Source organism: Lichenostomus cassidix, chromosome 19 (genome assembly GCF_008360975.1).
Source record: "Lichenostomus cassidix isolate B80296 chromosome 19, HeHo_3.0, whole genome shotgun sequence".
NCBI classification, from domain to species: Eukaryota; Metazoa; Chordata; class Aves; order Passeriformes; family Meliphagidae; genus Lichenostomus; species Lichenostomus cassidix.
Window position 1 is genome coordinate 3,675,112 of NC_139499.1, and position 13,314 is coordinate 3,688,425.

At 40.2% G+C, this 13,314-nt stretch overlaps 1 long non-coding RNA gene across 1 annotated transcript; it reads right to left on the minus strand.

Moving 5' to 3' along the window:
- Positions 1 to 3,739: 3,739 nt before the first annotated feature.
- On the minus strand, positions 3,740 to 13,233 carry LOC146428999 (uncharacterized). The gene is made up of 5 exons (XR_014855867.1): positions 12,631 to 13,233; positions 9,416 to 9,683; positions 6,745 to 6,880; positions 5,361 to 5,461; positions 3,740 to 4,197 (listed from the first exon to the last, which is right to left on the minus strand). It is a non-coding gene; the product is annotated as an uncharacterized LOC146428999 (long non-coding RNA).
- Between the last annotated feature and the right edge of the window lie 81 nt (positions 13,234 to 13,314).

The following is a 13,314-nucleotide window of genomic DNA, read 5'->3' on the forward strand; positions in this document are numbered from 1 at the left end:
GTCTTTTGAGCCATTTTGTGGATTACTAACTTCAGAACATAATTTACTTTTTGCACCCTGTTGAGAAAATTTCAAGTAAAAATTACCAGCAAACTCTAAAGAGTTTAAGAGTGAGGCAGCTAGCTGGAATGAACACTGCTTATGGTTTATGACTCATGCATGAAGACAAGGGTCTGCGGTTGGGCTTTTCTGAAGGACTGTATTTCACACTTGTAGACTCACTGAGAAACAAGATAGCCCCTACTATTCTTGGCCCTTTTCTAAAAGACTCCTTTGCTTCCACGTGGTCAACACGAGTATTTAATTCTATCTTCTCTTTCTTCTATCTCCCTTTTTCCCTGCTATACACCACAGAATGTTCTCTGAGGAATGTCACATTATCCGTACATCCCGGCGCTTAATTAAACCAGCGAAGAGTTGTTTGAAAGCGCTTGGAAGCAATAACGAATCAGCATCATTCTGTAGAAATTACAAGTTTTATCTCCGCGCCCAACCGCAGACAAAGGAAAAGCAGAAAGAGCAATTACCTTCACTAATTGCAATGCCTTTGCGGAGCCCGGGCGGGCGGTGCGGTGCCGCGGCACACCGCTGGGTGGCGCTCCAAGCCCGGCGCGCTCCCGCCTGCGCTCCCTGTCCTTCCCAGGAATATTTTCCATGCTCGCTGCCCAGCACAGCGCAGACCTTGTAAGGAAGGAAGGCCTCGCGGGGCAGGAGTTAAACCTCATCAGGGTTTAACTCTCACTTTGGATAGTTTTAATGTCTCTTGATCCAAGCGTCCTCGGAGTTTCCCGGGCACACCCTATATTGCTCTCAGCTCCTGACATTTACTGCTCGACCTGATGTTTGGAGATGCCAAAAGCAGGTTTCTAACTATAACTGCTGTGGCAAGAACTCAATTCTACTTTTATAAAGCAGAATTTCCAAGTTCCAAATTTTCCAAGGACAGAGTCAGATTAAACAAAATGTTCCTCACAAACACCAAACCACCAGTTCTAAACACTTCTTATGATTCTCTTTTTGCCCTGCATTAAAGTTTCCAGATATCACTTCCACCCCATACTATTTGTTGCTGTACTACCTGGCCACTGGTGCCATCAGCTCTGTCTGCACATTCCCCTGCTCCCTCCCCTCAGTGTCACAAGCCACCTCCTTCCACCCATTCTGGGTTTCACTGCTGGCTACAAGTCTGCAGTGGTTTTTAGAAGGTCTCCTGTGACTTTGCCTTCTTCTGTCAGCTCCTATAGCCATCATTCCTTGATAACCACCCTGCCTCAACTGCCTGCTTGTCCTGTTCTCCAACCACAATTTTCATGTTCATCCAGACCACACTGCACCAAAAACTTCCCGCAAAACTTTGTGACAATCCACTTTTGCATTATGAGCATACAGAATGCCACTGTACAATACAAGTCAACTTTTGTTAGGCAAGATCACAGCTCATTTCTTTATAGCCAATTAAACTTTTTCCGTATTTGTTCTGCCAGTCAGGCAGTTCCTTTCTTGGAACAAAGTTTGCCTCCACAGCTTACCCTGGGGGTGCCAGGTGCCTATGCAATATAAAAAGCAGCTTTTTATCCCTGTCATGCTCCTTCAGAAGCTCCGTTCTCTTGGTGGTTCATTTGAGCACGAGATCTCATGGCTGTGCCATGCAGTTAAACCCTCTCATGAGAGCAGCTAGTCAGAACCTCTTTATTCTCATGTTTGGCTCTAGTCCACACATAAAGCAACATATTTTCTTACACCATTCAGAATCTGGCTGTGGTACCAAAAGTTGTTTTGATGGCTCAGCCTGACAGAGGCAACCGAGACCTTCTGTATGAACACAAATTTTTGGTAGTACTTAAACTGGTTGGCTGATCCTCAGCAGGCCAGCAAATGTGCCATGCCTGAATCCTGACAGGACTGCTTCTATGAGATATGAGAGCTTCCAGCGTTCCCTGAAAGGATTTCCAAGTATTTACTTCAAAATGCCTTTGAATGTATTTATTTATCCAAATTTCCTCTAATGGTGGATGCTGCTGCATCTGTGAACAGCTTTGGAGGTTTGCCAGAGCTTTCCCAGAAAGCTACATCAGAAGGGGCATAATAGTGAACCAAGATGTCAGAAAGACATAAATTGAAAATATTTTATTATCCTGATTAACTCCAAACCATTTCCATACATGTAACAAAAAGAAGCTTATTAAGCCACTCAATAGCAAACAGCAAAAAAATCGGTGAAAAACTAAATATGAAAATAATATTCATTCTTGACTAGATCTAACAATACTGATTTTAGGTAGAAAGAAATAATGTGACCAAAAGAAAATACAAACTTGTGTGTATTTGCAAGTATATATTTAATTGCTGCAATGTGGTTAGAACCAACAGGCATGTGTTTAATGCAGAACATAAGACTGGTCTGCATTTTGAGGTGTATGTATTTTAAGCCTGTTGTGATGGAAGAATATTCATAAATCATGAGATTCTGCAAATAATTGAAATATGGATTCTGCAAAACTTAGTAATTTTAGTGTCTGACAAGATCAGAAAAGTGAAAGTTAACATCATTTGGGTAGACAGCTCAATAAATGCATGTCCAGACCTACTTGAAATATTTCACCCGAAGGACATTCAAAGACAATTATAGTGACTGCAAAAGAGCTGCAGAGTGACAGAGACTCAGGTAAGAGGCTGTGGGGGTTTAAGGTTTGTCTCATACCAAGGCTGCACAAAAACTCACTTTGGGTTTGAACCCAGTCTGCAGTGCTAAAACATAAAGATGGACTTGGACTGAGACGTGAACACCTGGGCTGGAGGAGCAGCAGTTTGACAGCTTAAACCAAGCAGTGACCAGCCTGACAGGAGGGCAGGCAACTCAAGAAATATAATTGTGTAAGAGCAGCATGATTTCCAATTCCAGATCTATTACAGAACCAACACTTGATCCTGTTCTCATAGAACACCATATTACAAAACTCCAGAGATGACTCATGTACCAACATGTATATTTTTCTTGCCTTTCAGCCCTCCAGACTGATGCACATTTGCCAAGCTGTTACTGCCTTGGAATACACAGCCCATGCCAGCTGAGAGGGAGGCAGCCTGAGCACTCTCCTTCTGAGGGAAGTTTGAGAAATTCTGCACCTGTACTTTGTTGAATCTGCTCTATCTCTGGTAGTGCTTGTAGCTACATTAGGCATGATTAACACTCAGCTAGCAACCTCTAATGACTTCAAAAGCTGTTAGGAAATATTTAGTATCTTAGCATGAAATTTAGTACCTGAATAGTCAAAACTAGATTGCCAACACCTTTTCTTCACCTTAGCAGTCAGAACTAGATGTATGAACTATTATTTAATTTGAGTCTCTGTCTTTTGCATCCATCCTGGAGAACAAAGATGTTGCAATGGCCTCAACCATCCAGACTAACAATCTTCATGAGTCCACTACTACCAAAAACTTTAAGAAAATTAGCTGAAGCACCTCATCTGTTGCTGTTGAGCCGCTAGCAGAGAAAAGAACCCAGTTCTCAGTGGCAAGAAGGAAAAGACCTTTATTGTTTTGATTTCATCATATATATAGAGTTTTCAAAAGTCACCCAGATTGGTCAGTCAGAAACCTCCCCCTAGGCCTGATTGGCCAGGCCTGCACCGTCCAAATCTTGGGACACTGTTTTTAATAACATCCAAACTTTATCTTTATTTATAAAACACAAAAGGAATTCTCATGGGAAAGACCTGTGCTAGACACACTCATCCACTATATACTTAATTGGAAAACATCTGCCAGCAAGATTCTCATTCTGTGAGTTTCAATAAATGCTACATTTTTAGTCACCACATCCTTTTTACCTACTTACACTGAATTTCCATGTAAAACACTTTCTTTCTTGTTGCCTGAATAATAGCACAAAACTCTGTGTGGATTCACTGGAACATAATCTAGCATTGTGATAGCAGCAAATAAAATTTAAACAGACTAAACTATAAAATCTACTTTTTCATTATTAGTGACAAATCAGCTCTATATAACTTCCTGCTTCCTGGAATGCAGATCATGCTTTTGGTTGGGCAGAGAAGCTAGTTCAGAATCTTCTCCTGCATCTTTTAAATTAGGAAACAAACTGCAGCTTTCCAGAAAATTTCTTGGGGTTCTTATTAGATAACTCATCTCACAGGTAACATTCTCCTTGGTTGTATCCATATAATTCTGTCCCTAAAAGTATAGCAGAAGAAATTACAGCTCCAGCACATAATCACAGAGCAGCAAAAGATGAACACACTCCAATTCTATTAACTACTCCCTTCTTCTTCTCTGAGAAAACAAAAGGAAAAGAAAAAACTTTATTTGCAAATGAGAACATTTTGCATTAACATCAGACAAAGGAGGAAGCCGCACATTGGTGGAACAGAGTTTCCTCTTCTAGCTGAGATTTATTCAAGCACAGAGCAGCTCGTGGAGGTCAAGAGAAGTGAGGAATTATAGTTACTGTGCACCAAAGATACTATTTCACTAAACAGTTTATCTGCTTTGGCCTTTACCATTTCTTTAGCTCAAGCTTATTTTTATTGGTGTAGCTGATAAGTGAATTTCTTGCATTTTGGGATTCTGGATGCTTCTGACACAATTATAACAGAAAAAGGCTGTGACATCTGCTTGGATTTTGGAAGAAAACTGTGGAATTAAATGTCTATTTAACCTATGTTTTGAGCTTTTCACCACAATGAAACATTCATCCCCAGAGGAACCATTACTTGACCACTGCAGTCTTCACTTTGATACACCAGAGTCCTCCTAATTAAGGCGACAGCAAAGCAGGTAAGAGTCATTTATCATGAGTAATGACAAACAGACAAGCAACAGAACAAAAAGGGAGGCCTTTCTGTAGGAGGTCTCTCTCTTTTCCAGCCTCACTACCTCCAGACTGAAAGGGAAGACTATTCTGGGAGAGAACACAGTGTTGTAATCACTACAGAAAATGTTAAGGTTAGCATTAACTAAAAATTTAAATAAACATTGATTTAAATTAAAAATAGTCTAATTAAGTCTTGAGAATGTCTTTACTTCCCAGAAGAGTCCTGCACAAAGAGATTTACTGTCACTCTCAATGCTTCCAGTAAGACAAAGTGAGGCTGTATTCACCCTTTTGGGAAGGTTAAGTACATGAGCTCACTATAGCCATGCTTAATTGATAGCACTGGGAAGCAAATTCTGCCAGCCACAAAAGAAAAGCTTGGTCATTTTTAGGCACTAACCCCAGGATGCTGACTTTTATGACAGTTATTATGCAAGTATTTGGAAGTTCTTAAAGTTCTAATGCAATCTAGATAGGGAATTGGGAATAAAATATATCTATACTATCACTGATAGGTACCCACCTTAGACAGAGGGCAGCTCCCAGTCCAACACCAACAGAACAAATGGAGGAAATGGCCTGAGTCACTCTTTTCCTGGGCATCTTCTGTTTGATTTTAATCCACTAGAGATAAAGAAGTCGGTAAAAATCTTGGCCAGTCAAATGTCTACTTTTAATGAAACAAAATTTAAAAAAATAACTCATGAACATGGAGCCAAAAAATGTGAAGTGTGGAAAGGATTGTCTATCAGTTATATTGGTAACCTGGGAGAAAAGAGTTGGGAAGAACTCCTTGCTCTGCTACCAACTTCCTTTGCTAAAGCAAAGGGACCTCAGGCCTGCAGTCCTAAAGCAAATGGTACCATTGATAATTTAAAGGGAGAAAGAAAACAATAAACATTAAAAGTTTGAAACATGCAGTTCTGCTTAACATCTGATTCTTGTTAACTAATGTACAAGATGTTTACAGGCTTCAGCACTTGGTTCTCAAAGCTCTGGTTTGCATAAAATATCCTTTACAAAATTTCCAACCACAGTAATAAAATTACTAGATGAATAATTTATTAATTACTTAGCAATATTAATGTAAAAGATAAAAATTAAACTTCTATTAATTTAATTCCCAACGTCCTTCCATTCACTCTTTATAGCAGAAATTTTACCTGTTCTGAAATGTCTTCCATATAAAATGAAAAGGTATATGAATAAACTCTAGCTTTTCTTTCTTTTCTGCTTGGACTCATGCTGGCATTTGCTCACTTTACACACTTCTGATAAAGTATGAGAATACTGAATCTCAGGCTGCTAATAAAAGAATTTTATTCTCATGATTTTAGATGCTGCTTTTGCTTTAGACAAGTTCAGTACCAGTGGAAGAACTATTATCCTTTTGTTCTTATGAGCCAGCAACCAGCAAAGTCTCTTTTCCATACTTCAAAGTAGCTTTTTAGGTGCTTTCCATAATAGAGCATTAATATCAACTTCAGCTGGTACATTTGCTTGAAAAAAAAGCATTATGAGATTTATTATTGTAAATCCTGAAGTTAAATGAAGCTAAGAAGAAGCTGTGTTTCAAAGTCCAGAATGGTTGCAGGAGTTTAACTGGCAGTCATGGAAGAACTGCAATCACTCAATTTTCCAAACTATTAAAAAATAAATATTTTCTTTACCTTCCAACAAGGCTTATGTCAACAGAACATCTTCTGATTTAGTTCATTAAAATGCTTCCTTAAGAAATGATTTAAACATACAAAACAAGGACAGTGTAAATCAGCAAAGTGATTAATCTGTTCAAAAAGCCAAATATAACTGAAGCCACCTGTGTTTTCACTGCCTCCATTCGCCCTCCCCCTTTTCTCCTCCTCCAACAAGTTCTTAGTCCTGACAGAAAACCAAAGCAGTCCTACACAGCATGGCTCTGAGATCACCAGACTCCACAGGTCTGAGCCATTCATCCCTTTTGTCCACAACAGGCCTGCTTGGTGCTCCACAGCTCAGCTTTTCCTTGGGCTTCTGTTGAAATTAAATTCAATTCCAGAGTACCTGCATACAATATAAGAATTGTGGTTATATAATTTTCCAGTAGAGGCAAATATTGTATTAGATGATAACACTATAGCCCATTGATGGCTGGACTTACACTATTTTAACCTATTTTGCTTCCTTGAGGGGACTAATCCTCACATACCATCTCTAAGTGCATCCACATGAAGGGATTTGGCATTTATATTCACTGCTCCCTTCATCTCTGGGCAATTTCTATCCAATACCTCCCTGGCTGCAGACATATTTCCTTCCCTTTTGTGCACTGCACTAATTTTGTACTCGCAAAGACACCAGAATGTGTCAGGTACAAATATGAGCATATCTCAAAGAACTGCAAGTTTACCGTTCCAGGAAAAAATTAACTTTGTTGCCAAGCACTTTCTATACCTCATAATCAACAATTTCCGGCCACAATTTGAGGTAAGTGGCATCTACTGGGAATTTGCAAAGTGTATTTTTGGGATACATTTTATAAAATGTGAGCAAAAGTAAAGAATTTACCAAGTTAAAAGGCAAAACAATTTTTAAAGTGTAATTCTTTATTTTAAAGCAAGTATGTCTGTACTTTTAAAAACAGCCCTATCTAAAATAAAATGTGAAATAAGGGCAGCCCACACGCCATGAAATCCAGCATCACAAAGTACAGAATATACCAGTAGTTCAGGCTTGCTGCAGAAATTTCAGAGAAAGTCAAAACACTGAACTGGTGGGTGTTACTGAGTAAGTGGCTGGAAATAGCATGTGGAGTGCTGAACCAGCTCCTTCCAGCAGAGCTTCATCTGCAGGTGCAGAAAGAAAGTGATTTCTTCATCTGAGTTTATTCAACAAGTTCATTTTGATGCCTGGTTCATTAAGAGATGGGAACCAAACAAGGATCTGAAAAAGGAAGCCAGTTTGATTTTCCCTTTTCCAAACTGTGCACAAAATCGAGGTGTGGGATGCTTAGCTCTAACTTGTGGGAGGATGAGATCTGCTAGTATGAATAGCTTGGAAGTGGGGGGAGCTAAAACCAAATTTTCCTCTCTCATTTTTAATGACTTCTTTGTGCATTTTAACTGAATCCCATGAAATGTAGCTTAACAGAAAGAATCAGTTAAAAGCTCACAGCACCTAATAAACAAAATAGCACTTGATGGATTAAAGAACAAAATCAGAAGTTTGAATAGATGTATGTTCACATATCTTAAATCAATGACTATTCCAGTCCTACTGACTGACAAAAAATAACATTGTGCCAAGCACATGGAATCTGCTATTTAAGAAAATAATTAAAATTTATAAATGTAAAATAAACTATGTAAATTAGTATTTCCAGCTTGCCATTTTAAATCACAAATCAATTATTTAAATCTCTTGTTTAAACCAATAATAGCAAAAGGAAGTAGTGAAAACACTATTTTAACTCCTGGCATCAAATTTACATACAAATAACCATTCTTGAGCACATGTCCTTGTTTCTTCAAGGAAGAATTCTGATGCTTATTTTCTTCCAGTAACATGCCAGCATTTCAGAAAAGGCAAATAAATTATGACCTGCCTCATATTTCACATCCTTGTGTTTGTTCCAAGGATTGAACACTGACACAGCAGTGGATCTCATGACTGCTTTCCATCAGGTATATTAAACTGGTTGTCAATTAGATCAGGCTTTCAGGTTGCAGAGCAACGATTTCTCACACTCAGTTCTTTAGAAATATGAGTTAGAAAATTGCAATTTTCATTTTAGTTTAATCCTCCTCATAACTGCTTTGGATTTAAGACAGTCTTTTATCATTAATTTCTGCTGCTTTTGTTTGCAGATTTATTTTGATGTGGTTTTTTACTAATAATGAGGGAAGAAATCCAATTCTGAAGAAATTATGCCCATGTTGTGTAAAGTGAACACCTCTCAGGGTTCATTTTACCCTCTCCTACCACTAATGACTAGGCATGTCTCTGTTTCCCAGCTGAGAATGCTATCAGTTGAAGTAATAATTTAAGCTTATACAAATAAAGTTTGGAACAAGGTCATTCTGGTTTACCCAGGTCTTAAACAGCAACTTTCTGCCAAACGCCTGAATCAATACCACCATAAGAATCCATAAAGATTTCCTGCAGTTTCAGAGACTGTTTTACCACAACCATTCCTGTCAAGCTTGATTCATACCAGAAATCTTACCCAAAAGTCAGGTCAAAACACTTTGTTTAGGTGTCACCCTTCAGTGAACAACTTAGTCTACATCTACATCTGCTCTCCCTGGCTCAAGCAGTCATTGTCCTCACTTCATGCCACAACTAAAGCCTTTATCTGTGGTCAGTGACCTAGGGGGAATACTGCTGGATTTATTAAGGAGTGACAGACAGACACATGGTGAGGTTTGAACATTAGGGTCATTGTGGTTTCATTTATCAGGGAATGTAAGTCAGGACTAGCTCCTATTTCTGGCTCCAGGGCTTGCTCTGGTATCTTGGGCAAGACAATTTAGCACCATGGACTGCCAAGCATGTCCACCCTGACTATTTGGACTGGTAGAGAAGAATGGAGATTCTTACCTCTACAGGAGATCATCAGGGATTAGTGTCAACCCAGCAGGACCCTGATGTGAGCTGGAGAAGCTGAGCAGTGCTACAACACAAGTCAATGAGGTTATTTTCATCATGCCCTGCACAGAGGAAGGTTCTGAAGAGATGTGTTATAGCAGCTGCAGCAATTCCTGTACCAGGCTTCTCTCTGTTTGCCATGCTACTGATTCACTGGTCCAAATTCTTCCAGGAAATCACACTTCTTCACACACACACCCACTTCCAGTGAAACGTGAGCCTGACAAAATTTGAGTAACAGTTAAACTTTTGAACCTGTTCTGTAGGAGTAGCCTTGAACTCAGCACAAATACTTGAGGCCAGACTGATGTGTTCAGCCCAGGTTTAGTCCCTGCTTTATTTATAGGTCACACTGCATTGGGAACAAAACAGCTTTTAGTCCTTGTTATGCTCTTATTCAAGCCAGCAAGGAGCCATGAATCAAACACAAAATACAGTGAATTGCTATCTCCTTTTTCCCAATTTCTCTCTTCTTCTTCTAGAAACAGTATTTTCAGAGTATTTTTCTTTATGATGCACATCCATGGTAATGGCCAACTGTTACCTCTACATACAATATATGAAGAAGTAATTTAGATTTTACTGCTCACAAGTAAAGTCAGTCAAGGCTTATTCAAAAAAGAGATTCCTTAGAACAAACTATTTACGTTATCAATAAAAGCACAGCAAAACCAAGTGCAAGGGGGTAGACAGGAACACAGAACTGCTCAGCAAACTGATACTATTTCCTGGTGACAACTTGAATCCAGAACATAAACCCTTAAAACACTTAGCCTTTACTGTTTGCCAGATACAAACTGCAAGAAACCCAAGCCTGAGAATGCTATAAAAGACATGTAAATGGTCCCTTTTTGCCTAACAGGAACTGTTTTTAAGTCTTAAAACTGATCCTTCACAATGCTACCATTTAAAATGTCTCTTCACTGGCTCTAACTTGTAAAATTAGAGGAACCTTGCAGAACATGTTACAGTGAGCTGTGTCTATCTTACCACCAGCTTTTTGAGTTTGCCAAGGAGCTGAAGTAGAGGAGCAGATGATGTTAACAGTGTGAATCCAGCTGGAAGACTCTACAGAACAGAAACTATCTACTAGTGTAATCTGTGATTTGTGTCATGAAGGAGGAATTGGGGAGAATGTCAAATGAAAGACATCATATTCAAGAAAAATAAGATGCTGGATGTGAAATTTTGATCTGTTTTAAGGTGACAGAAAAAGTGCCAGGATTTCCTATTCTAATCAAGAGATGAATTATTATGGTAATATACCCTTGCCAAAGGAAAGATTAATGCAGTAAGGACCACAGCAAATGGCTGTTAGAGTGTTGGTTTTGAATGGTCATTGTACCAGAAATGGTCTCAGAAAAGGGAAACTAATCTAAATTCTTATTGCCCTTCCACTCAATGCAGAGATGGGAGAGAAGGCTGCAGAGAGGCTGCATGCCAGGGACAGTAAAACAAATTCAAAAAACCAACCTCTCCTGTCTTGAGATCTTTTCCTCAAATGTGGTGCACGTTGCCTCAGCAAACACTAGGACAAGGTGCATAGGCAGTACAGAAAGTAGATATTAACAGAACAAAAGATCCCTTCATCTAGCAGGGAAAGGCTTCTCCCTCTTTTCAGACAGCCTGGTGTGTTTAAGGACAGGCAACATGAGATGTGAGCCAACAGTGCTCCTCTCTGCTGTGGCATGACAGCTCCCTTTTCATGATGGGATTCCATGGAGTCTTTACTGCTGCAAGGAAACACTAAACTAGTTTATGCCTGAGTCACACACGTGCCCTCAGCACCATGGCCATGTTGGACATTTTGCAGCTGCACACAAGGTGATTTCACAGCGCAGGGTTAGAGGACTGCAACCTGCCAATGCTTCCTATCATGAAACATACTACTTTTATAAACTAGGGTTGAATCTATTGCCAGAATAAAGGAACCCAGGTCATTCGTGCCAGCAGAAACTGAATCCTTTCTTTCCCAACCTAAAGTCTCCTATGTTCCTTACAAGGCAAATCATACACAAAGTATAGGAGACCACAAAAAACTTCCTTTCTTAAGTCAGATAATTGCCACAGAGTGACCTAATGGTGAACAATTCAGAATGATTTTGATTAACAGAATGTAATAGAAATAGAGTTGTTTCATATAACCTTTCAGTCTTCAGTGCTGTAGTTAGGTCCTCTATTAATAGAACTGTCAGAAAGTGTACTCATGCCTGAACTGACATCAGGTACAGAAAGTTGAGTGAGTGAATTTAGTGCTGGCTTAACTGACATTGTGAACAAAGCCTACTTTTTATTCCTGAAAGAGAAATACCATCCACAATAGTGTCACTTCCCATCAACACGCCTGAATTCCAATCTGGGTGACTGTCTCTTAGCATAATAAGTTTACAAAATGCACTTGCACATGATAGCCTCCTATGTTTAAATGGATAGATTGTTTTTTAGGATTGAATGAACCTGACTGAAGCAATACAAAACACAAATAAAAAATACATTTAGGAATTAGAGTCAACCTACAAAAGAGAAAAGCTTCCACAAAGCCTTTCTTTGGCTAAGAACACCCTTATGAGATGAATTTCAGTAATGGTATCATACACTATGAGATGTCTTCTGTCATCCCCGTTTAATCATTGAAAAGGATACAGATTTAATCAGAACTGCAAGAATAGCTGGGAATGGTATTCTGATTAATTGTACTAGTACAGTAATGAAACTCTCAGACTATACTGGGCCTTCCAAATTGGAGCACAGGAAATGATGTTACCATTGCTCATTCTCTTTCCTTTTTGTTGCAAGCCAAGTTTGGAATTCACAAAGTAAAGCCCTTGTAGTGGAAAAAATAAATTTAAAAATTTTCTTTTTATAAAGGATTTGAACATTTTGGCAAACTGACACAAGATAAATCCCTTTGTAGTAATTTCTTTCTGCAATAGAGCAGGGAGTTTCCTGCTTTCTGTCACTGGTAATAATGGTTCATCCAATTAGCCAGAAACTGCATTTACTTGAGAATTGAAATGTAAAATTAGGGAACCCAATGAAATGATTAAAGCCTATGGCAGAGGAGCAGAGCAGCGCCTATGTTTTATTGCAGAGTTGCACACACCTATTTATCACAGTACATTTTTCAGTCAACACATGAGCATACAATCTGTGCTGTTGTTACTTACTCCCTGCATCCACAGTGCTCTGTAGCCTGGCGAGGAGGGCAGGTGTGTCCCAGAGGCTGCTGTCCCTCAGCAGAACGTCGTTCCAGCCCTGCCCTGGCAGGGACACCTTCCACTGTCCCAGGCTGCTCCAAGCCCTGTCCAGCCTGGCCTCGGACACTGCCAGGGATGGAGCAGCCACAGCTTCTCTGGGCAGCCTGTGCCAGAGCATCACCGCCCTCACAGAGGAGAATTTCTTCCTAATGATGTCCTTCATGAGGGCATTTGCAGATTCCAGGGTCGTTGGAGTTGGAAGGGCTCTCTGGAGATCACCCGGTGTCTCGCCCTGCCACAGCACGGTCACTGCAGCAGGTGACACAAGGAGGCCCAGGTAGGTTTGGGATTTCTCCTCAGAGGGACACTCCACACCCTCCCTGCACAAGTCTGTCCCAATGCTCTGCCACGTTCACGTAAAGTTACCTCCAGCTGAGGTAAAACTTGTGCTTTAGTTAATGGCCCTAAATGCCCTTGGTGAGGAGATTCCCCTCACGAAGGGGAGTCCTCTCCCTTCCTCCCAGCTAACTCGGGCTTGACTCGGAGGCAGAGACCTTCCCAACATGGCGGACAGCTCTGCTCCCGCCTCCCCGCCCCTCCGCCGCTCTCAAGATGGCGGCGCGGAAGGGCCGGCGGCCGGCCCGGGTGCGCCTG